General features: G+C 35.2%; 1 long non-coding RNA gene across 1 annotated transcript; it reads left to right on the top strand.

The window, feature by feature from the left end:
* Nucleotides 1-4,306: 4,306 nt before the first annotated feature.
* LOC142350856 (uncharacterized) lies at nt 4,307-6,736 on the top strand. The gene is made up of 2 exons (XR_012760921.1): nt 4,307-4,372; nt 6,323-6,736. It is a non-coding gene; the product is annotated as an uncharacterized LOC142350856 (long non-coding RNA).
* Nucleotides 6,737-8,885: the final 2,149 nt, after the last annotated feature.

Below are 8,885 nucleotides of genomic sequence, written 5' to 3'. Positions count from 1 at the left end.
TTTTTTTTCTATGTTAAAGTCACCATGCGTTTATTCACTCCTCACGGTTTGAGAGCTGTTGCTCTTAAAGACAGTTTGGTCAACAAGAAGAGTAGCCTGCGATTAAAAAGTAGAGGCGAAGATTCAATTTTGGTTTTAGAGTGATCTGAGAAATAGTATGATGTCCGGTTCTAGACCTTCGAAGGTGGAATTAAATCTTAATTATCTGGGTTAGTTTGGTGCTCTCTCCTTTAATCAGAAGCACAACACAAGACATGGAGGCAGTTGTTCGGAAATTTGTTCTTCACTGTACTGAATTTAATGCAATTTCAAATAACTTTGACATTCAACAGTGACGCCGAAAGCGATTGGTGAAAACAACTGGTGATGTATAATTATTCGCCATAAACTGGGTAACTGGGGAACAAAATTTAGTATACTTCACGAAAAATGTATATTTTCATTTCAGTAAGTTTCTACATATATGAGGGCACCGGATATTGTTAAAAACCCAACCCCCATCCCTCCTCCTCCTTCTTTTCATCACGATTTTGAGCTTTCTATACAATTGGTCAATTAACATTCGAAACTTTAAATCTTTAGAGTTTGTGGAATTGTGTTTCGTCAAAAATTTCCACGGTAAAATGATGTGCGGATGAAAATGTACAATATTGCAAAGAAGAAACTTTTTGATTGTTCTAAGATCAATCAAAATTGCCTATTGTTTTTACACTTTTACAACTTTGTTTGCTTGCGATGTGTAGCAAAACGCAGACTTGTAAGCGTTTTGTTCTTACATATTTTTGTGCTAGATGTCTAACTATTCCATGCAACTTTGACATCTGCTGAGACCGTTTTCCACACTTTGGCTACTGATTGCAACAAAATCGGACTTGGAGATCAACACAAACAACTGGGCAGCTAGAGATCAGTCGTTTTTTTCTCGCTGCTTGAAAAAATCGATTCACTTTTTCAACGTTCAAATTCAAATCCAAACTATTGTTTGAGAACATAGTTTTTTAAGCAAAAAGTCTACTTCAGATCTTTTTTAAGCAAAGGGGTAAACGAAAGCTGCAATATGGATAAGTTACAAAACCAACTTAAGCTCAGAATTACATCACTTCAGCAAACAGATAAAGGCCAAGGACACGCGATTCGTAGATTGAATCAAAACGTTGATGAGCATCTAAATTATGTCCGCATAAAAAAACCAAGCAAAGACAGCTTAATTTCAAAAAGTTTCCAATCGACCCTTTTAGTAAACACTTATGTAATGATATTTGCAGAGGAATTTAGTTTTACTTCAATTTTCAAATACACCTAATAGTATCAAGGCATGGCACCACCTGGAGCTTTTTTAAAATATCGGGACGACTCCAATAAATGTATATTACATTAATTGTAAATTTTGCCTATGAAGAAAGTTAAAAGGAGTTAAAAAAACAGCAATCCATGAAAAAACATCCTCCAAATGCGCTGAAATTATAAATAAGTGCAAGGAAAACCATCAAATTACAACAGCAAGGAGCTGACAAATAAAAGCGTTTCGAAAAAAGCAAAGAATAAAAACTATTCTAATTCTGCAAATAGTACAAGAGCAGTTTACGGCTCACAAATGCTTCAATCGAATATCGGGACAATTCAGACACAAAGTACGTGTCAGAAACGAAATCTCAAGTCAACCTAATCAACAAAATTTATGTAACAAAATCAGAAATTTAATTTGAACCCTTTGGTAGAACAGACCATAAAAGAAAAATGAATGTCACAAACAAGTTTTGCCTGACAACCCAATTAGGACAAAGAGGACACAGTTTGACCGATCAACTACACCTACAAGCATGAACTGTCCCCTATGGTGAAAAGCTGAGAAAAGATTAAGAGATGAGACAACAAAGCAGCCAGCATCTGAGAACTATGAGGTAATTTTCGAATTGTATAACACATCAGAATATCTTCTTGTGAAATTAGACGTTGGTTTTAAAAAAACAAGTCGCCAAAACAAATTCACTCCGAAAAACTATAATAAAACGGAAAAGCTAACAGAACAAGTTTTTTGCCGTTTATTACAGTCTGCCAAACAAATATTTTGAAAAATTTCTTGGAGTGTTTGAAAACCCTTTACAGAAAACATTCAGCTTGAAGTATGACTACATTTAGAGTGAATTCAACATAGATTTTTTGTCAACGGGTAAAACGTTCTGTAATTACCAATTTTTGGACAACGTCTTAGCTTTGAGTTATATATTGGAAAAACAACAAACTTCACCCAAAAATGGTGAAAAGTTGCTTTGTTTATTTTGTTGAGATAGAACATCATTAAAATTACCATCAAAACACCTCTTAGTGATGGTTGTCCATTTTGACTATTGCTCAATGATAAATTGGAGCCAAAATCTGGTTTACATATATACTTGTAATCATAGGAAATTTAAAAGCCATAAATTTTTTTAAGTTTGTTTTAATTGTACACTCATTTACAAAAAATTAAAAAAAAATGTTTTCAATGTTGACAACAAAGTGGCTACTTTAGTTATTGTTGTTAAAGCAATTTTGGATCGATTTAACCTCTTTGAGAAAACCACGCAATGGAGCAACATGATAATACAAAAAAAATGAATTCCCAAAATAATGAAACAAAGTCTGCCTTTCGCAAAATTTTTTAGAAGAATCTGCCTTCCGCAACATTTTACTGGACTACGGGACGTTGGATCAAATGTGTAGAAATTTTTTACAAAAAGGCGCTAAAATGAATCCCAAGATAATAAATTTGCTTCTTTTGATAACTGTATAACCTAGAGAATGAAACAGAGCTGCTTTTTATATCAAAAATCAACATCTGAACTATCAAAACTATCAGGTATTTTGAAAATATAAAATCTGCTAGTCGTGCTGACTTAAACTGCATTTTTAATAAGATTTCATTACCCATATTACGTGGTTAAAAAAGCATTTTTTTTAACACCCGCTTTACACTAGAATATTTCTCTTTACCATTTAAAAAGCGAGAGTGACGCCGACGCTCAAGGAAGGCCGTAAAGGGGACCATATAAACTACAGACCAATCAAACTGTCAACATTTTCTATAAATAATGCAATCAAATGCGGCTAATGCAAGGCAGCAACAGCAAACTTGCAAAGTGAAAGTTTTTCAGGATGATTCAAGTAATTACAATTCTTTTTCTGTCTGTTAATATTATAAAAGCGGTTGATGAGCTCACAAATAGTTCAAACAATAATCCGGACACACAACAAATCAAGCTGATCAACCACATCATACAAATGAAATTGTCAGAAAATAAATTTGATCCCTTTCGGAAAACATACTACGAAAAAAGAATTCATAATAAGTGGGTTTCTGAAAGTTTGATAAAAAAGAATCATGACTTTTCTAAGAAACATAGAATAATAGCCCCAAAATCTTTTGGATTCTAGTCAGAAAAATTTTGCATCAAGGCATTAGTATTATTCAGTGATTCATCTGCAAAGATTTGGAATAGAACTAATCTGACTTTTTATTTTTCACGGATTTAAAGCAAATTTTTGACACACTTCAAATTCAATTCAATTCATTCTAATCAGATTTTTGCGACCCAAGATTTGACGCGGCCGTCGCCAGACCAAAGCCCTCTCGATTTGGGTCCCTTTTTAAACTGTGAACAGTGATCACAACGCGATGCAATTGTTGTCCACCCGGGTTGATCTCCCAGACGAAAGCAAATATGCGGAGATCGAAGGTAAGCGCACGAGGGGCGAGTCCTGTGTTCAAAATTATATTAACTGAAAGCGCACGAAAATCTGGTGAACGCTCGAAGTTCTGAACATGAACACACGAAAGACTGGATATAAGATATTTTTTATCTGGGACGGCATGGACAGAGACACTTTCCGTCCGGGACGGTCCGGACTTACTTGCTTCCGTCTGGGTCCTCAACCTATGCAGTCTTCTGTTCGGCCAAGCTTTCTATAGCGTGTGAAGTTTGTATCACTCTATACACCCATTCCTTAGAGAAATAGCGAAAGCTGATAAGAGGTCAATGTTTGTGAAATCTGAAATACCGATTATAAGATGTACCATCTTTTCTCCTCTTACCTTCTTTTTAAATCGACGTTTTTTGTGATATTAAAACAAGAACGTTCTATTACTCCGTTTTTCAGTGATTCAATGCAGAATATTTCTGACTCGTAACTGAGTCAAACTTATGTTGTTGTGAGACAAGATCGTATGATTTTCAGCGGGAATCGAGGGCCAGCAACCCAATTTCACGACATGCTGACCGTATCAAGACGACAACCTAAAAAGCATTTTCAAAGTTAGCCTTGTTTTTTTAAAACGTTGAAACTGTTAGCTTGCGGGACTTCCTGTCGTTTCAATTTTTACATTAGAGAACCGGTATCGACTTTTGTTTTCCCTTTTCAAACTTTCAATAGCCAAATATCAAAACAAGGAAATAAATTAGCTGGCACTTCCATGTAAATTCAATATCAGATGTCATTCATGTCAAACAAAAAATCAAAATCTCGAGGTGATATAGTAGTGCATAATATTGTTTCCGAAAATGAAACTCAAAACAGCCATAATGCACGAAAAAAATTGTTTTTCTGATAAACCATTAGAAAAAGTTTTGTAAATTAAAAATCTCAATTTTTAAAACATAAAAATTAAAGCAAGTTTAAATGTAAATAATTTAAACTAGACAGACGCGCATGCTCATGTGCGAAGAAACATTTTCTTGGTCCTGGTGAAAAATAGTCAATATGTCCTGATTTCAGAAACAGATTTCTGCTAAATTGTGGAATTTGCGAATTACGTTTGTCAATAAAAAATAAAAGACAGGTAAAAAAATTTCAATTTCAAAATGTTTGGAATTCTTTGTCGTCACTTCAAAGTCTTCCAAATTTTAATATTTTGCCTGTAGTCTATAAGCCAAGCATGCATAAAAGCAACAAACTTTTTTTACTTTTTTGTTTTTTAACAAAAAACTTTTTTAATTTTTTGTCAATATGGCAATAAAGAAAAAAAATATCAGGTTTCTCTCTATATTTTATTAGAGAAACAACAGGGAGCAAATAACACTCTCTTTTTTAAAAAAAAAATGCCGAAATTGTCATGCTTTGTTTGAAGCGAAAATAAGACGTATAAATAAGGTTAAAATAATTATTTTAACCCTATTTATAGGTCTTATTGGTGCTTCAAACAAAGCATGACAATCTATCAAAAACAATTTTCAGTAGCGAGGTGTTGACAATATTCAAAACAAAACACTTTGACGGCAAGCTAGTTGTTATTTGGCCAGTAAAATAAAGAAGTGTACGAAATTTTTATTTTACAAAACAATTAGCTGTACATTTGTTTAATTAAAAAAAAATAATTAAACATTCTGTAGCAAAAACAGTAATTAGCTTAAATTTGAGAACATACGGGATTCTAAATAGTTTATCAATAAAAAAATAAGTCTGTTTTCGCGGTAGAGAATTTCATAGGCTACGGCTAAATTTTTTCAGACGAACCGAATCATTATTTTTGAAAAAAATGTCGTTGAAAATATTGCCTAGGTCTTGATAGTTTTCATCAGGTACAAAATAGCGCTTTAGAATTAAAGTGAGAATCAAAATTGTGTCACAATTTTCTGCTAGAAAGCAACATTTTTTTGAACACACACTGTCAAAGCATAGTTCTAAATGATTAATATGCGTCTATTAGAGAAAACATTGTTGCCTAGTTCATTTTTCCAGATCAATGAAAACCAGATATCCAGCGGAAAAGTTTTCTAATCTTGAGGTCTTCGTTTATCCAAGCTTTTATAACAAATTTGTAACGCCTTCTTACTATGTCATCTTCTATTGTCACCCAGGTTGAGGTCCCAGACCGAAAGCCGATATGTCCAGACCAAAATGAACGCACCAAGGGGGCGTCGTGCATTCAAAATTACACGGTCTGGAAACACGGATGAACGCACGAAAGTCTTGACATGAACGCACAAAAGTCTGGTGGACGCACGATCGTTCAAGTAAGACATAAGAATGATTAAGATGCATCTTAATCATTCTTATGCCTTACTTGAACGCACATAGGGGGTTAAGATGCGTAAAAAAACAAAAAGAAGCGCGAAGAAAGTATACTTCAACTACTTATTTCGAGAGAGCCAAAAAATGAACCATAGACAACCCAAAAATTTCATCATAGTTGCCCAATACATCATCACAGACTACACAAAAACGTCCATCGTAGGCTAGATAAAGTCTTCATTTTTCAGATTTTCAAAGTGACAAACTGCACTAAGTCAGTCATAAATCGATACCGGTACTTGAATTGTTTTGACTTATCCCACTCTCGTTGGAGATAAAAGAAAAAATACAAAAAAAAACAAAATGCACCGAAATTTTCTGATTTTGTCACTGCTAGTGATTAGCTTTTATCAGCATTCGAGAATAGTATGCTCAGCTGAGGAAACAATGGTTGAGATTGAGAGGTGCAATAATGTTGGAAAAGCGTGTGGAAGCAACAGTAATTGCTGCAGTGGAACAGAAACGTGTGTCAAGGGGGATGAGGGTGACGGTGCTTGTGCTCTGATAAGAAAGAAGAACCAACGAAGGAAATAAACTATAATTCGCAATCTGCTCTCAAATATTACTGCATAATTTCTACACGAATCATATTACAATGTTATAACCAAAGTTTACTATGCTAATAACTAAATATAATTTAACTGAATTATATTGGCTAGCAATATTTTCAGTAAATTTTTTGAATTAGGGTGCCTTGTCTAAAAACAATCATGGTACGTGGAAAATTAGCCCTAAATCATGCTATTTCTCCTCCTTTTCTATTCAAAGACTAAGTTTTGAGAAGAGGCTGCAGGCAAAAAATTAACCTGAACAGTATTCACTTAAAGTAATGCTTTTTGAGGTATCAATTTACTAAAGGATTGAAAGGAGGTGTCGTGGTCTCGAGCGCGAGTAACAAGAATTTTATTATTTTAATAAATGAATTCAAATTGGTCTAAAAGTAAAAACATTCACAGGTATTTATAGTCGCTACCAGTATGAAAATTTACAGAACCGTTTAGACATAGATACACTGACATTGGTTAATTTAAACCTTAAGTATGAAAGAGTTTTCCCTTGCCGTATATGCCAAGTAGTAGTGCAGTTTTTTGCACTTAACACATTGTTCTCCTAACCTGAGAACGTGTCGTTGGTATCTACAGGGAGGATCATCAAGTTGATCTATGGTCATCACTGTGGTGGGCAGGTCGAATTAATTGCTCAAATTTATGGTTTATGTACACTGAATAACTTGTGGTATGAACAAATTTGAAGCAACGATTCGGTTTAATTTAGTAGCCATTAAATAAACTTACTTCACGAAAATAAGGTAAGAAAAGGTTCTTTATATCAAAGTTTTAGCTTAAACTCTAAGTTCTGATCTTCGCGATATATCGCATCCTCCCTCTTTTTGCAAGCAAGTTTTTAGCGATAGCTTCTCCAAATATTTCTGGTTGTTTTTTTAATTCAAATTTCGTGGCCCCTGAAAGTTATTCTCCTTCAGTTACTAAAGTTTTTTCATTGGAGTTGGGTAATGTCACGTCTATATTGTCCCTACTGTTCTCAGATTCTGAGTAAGTAGATTTCTGATCAGTAGGTTCAATCTGGATGTCAACAGATTCCAATCGTGCAATATGGTCACTAACAAGCCTTGTTTTGTTTGAATACTCTGGCTGAATGAAAGAAGTATTCATTCCTTTACGTATAATGAAAGTAGCTGGAACTGTTGGTGATAGGCTCTTGGGTTTGAAGAAGACTGGTTCACATAGATCAAAGTCAGTGACTGCTTGAAGTCTCATTTTCTATCCTAGCACTAGCTCCACAGGAGTTTTGCCCCGCGACTTGGAAGTATTCCGGTGTGTCATCAGAGCTCGCTGTAGGGAAACGTCAAATGACAAATTCAGATTTAGACTCCAAGCTTAAATAGCTCGTTTCATTGTATGAACCGCTTGCTAGGCAAGCCCATTTGCTTCTGAATGATAGATAGGTGACTCCATCTTCAATCCCCAGTGATTCACACCACTGTTTTAGGTCACCGCTTATTAACTCCGGACCATTTTCTGATTACTAACATTTTTAGTATCCCAAATCTCGCAAACATTCGACTCAAGTTCAACTTCACTGTTTTTGGGGTTCTATTTACCGCAGGAAAAGCTTCTATGCGGCCTGATCCCGCTTCTACTATTACTATGATATTAACTTGGTCCATTACGTATCCCCAGTCCATATCAATTCTTTCCCAAACTTCTGCTTCTGGCCTATTAGTTACTGTTTTCTCCAAGCTAGGCCCGTTTTCATGGCATTCCATACACCTACTGTCATATCTGGGAACGTCCTGACTAATGACGGGCCAACATACTATCATTCGGGCTGCTGTTTCAGTTGCATTTTTGCCTGGGTGTGTTCCATGAGCTTTGACCATAACCACATGTCTTTGTTTGGCTGGAATGAAAGGCACCACTCCTCAAAAGATGATTCCGTTGTGAATAGTTAATGTGTCTTTCTGTTGTTCGAAAACTTTCTCTGCTTCTGAGCACTGTTTCCAGTTTCCGCTTTTCATGACATCTTGGAAGATTTGATTCAATCCAGTTAGATTCTGATGTGTGACTGGAGGTCACCAGGTTGGATTGAACAAATTAGATATTGTCGAGAGAAAAGCAGACCCTGTCATTGTTGTCGTCGTCATCAAAATCTAATCTGCTCAAAGTACCAGCGTGCGGGATCCACTCTCCGGGTGTATATTTCAAATCGAATTCAAATCCCATCAGCGCTTTAGTCCACCTGGTGATTTTTGCTGATGCTGTTTTGAGAATTTCATTGTCTGTTGCAAAGAGATATTTGAGAGATTTCGGCTCAAT

Source organism: Convolutriloba macropyga, chromosome 12 (assembly GCF_964194025.1).
Source record: "Convolutriloba macropyga chromosome 12, txConMacr16.3, whole genome shotgun sequence".
In the NCBI taxonomy this organism is placed as follows: Eukaryota; Metazoa; Xenacoelomorpha; order Acoela; family Convolutidae; genus Convolutriloba; species Convolutriloba macropyga.
The sequence above is the reverse complement of the archived record's forward strand: the minus strand, read 5'-3'. Positions and strand labels throughout refer to the sequence as shown.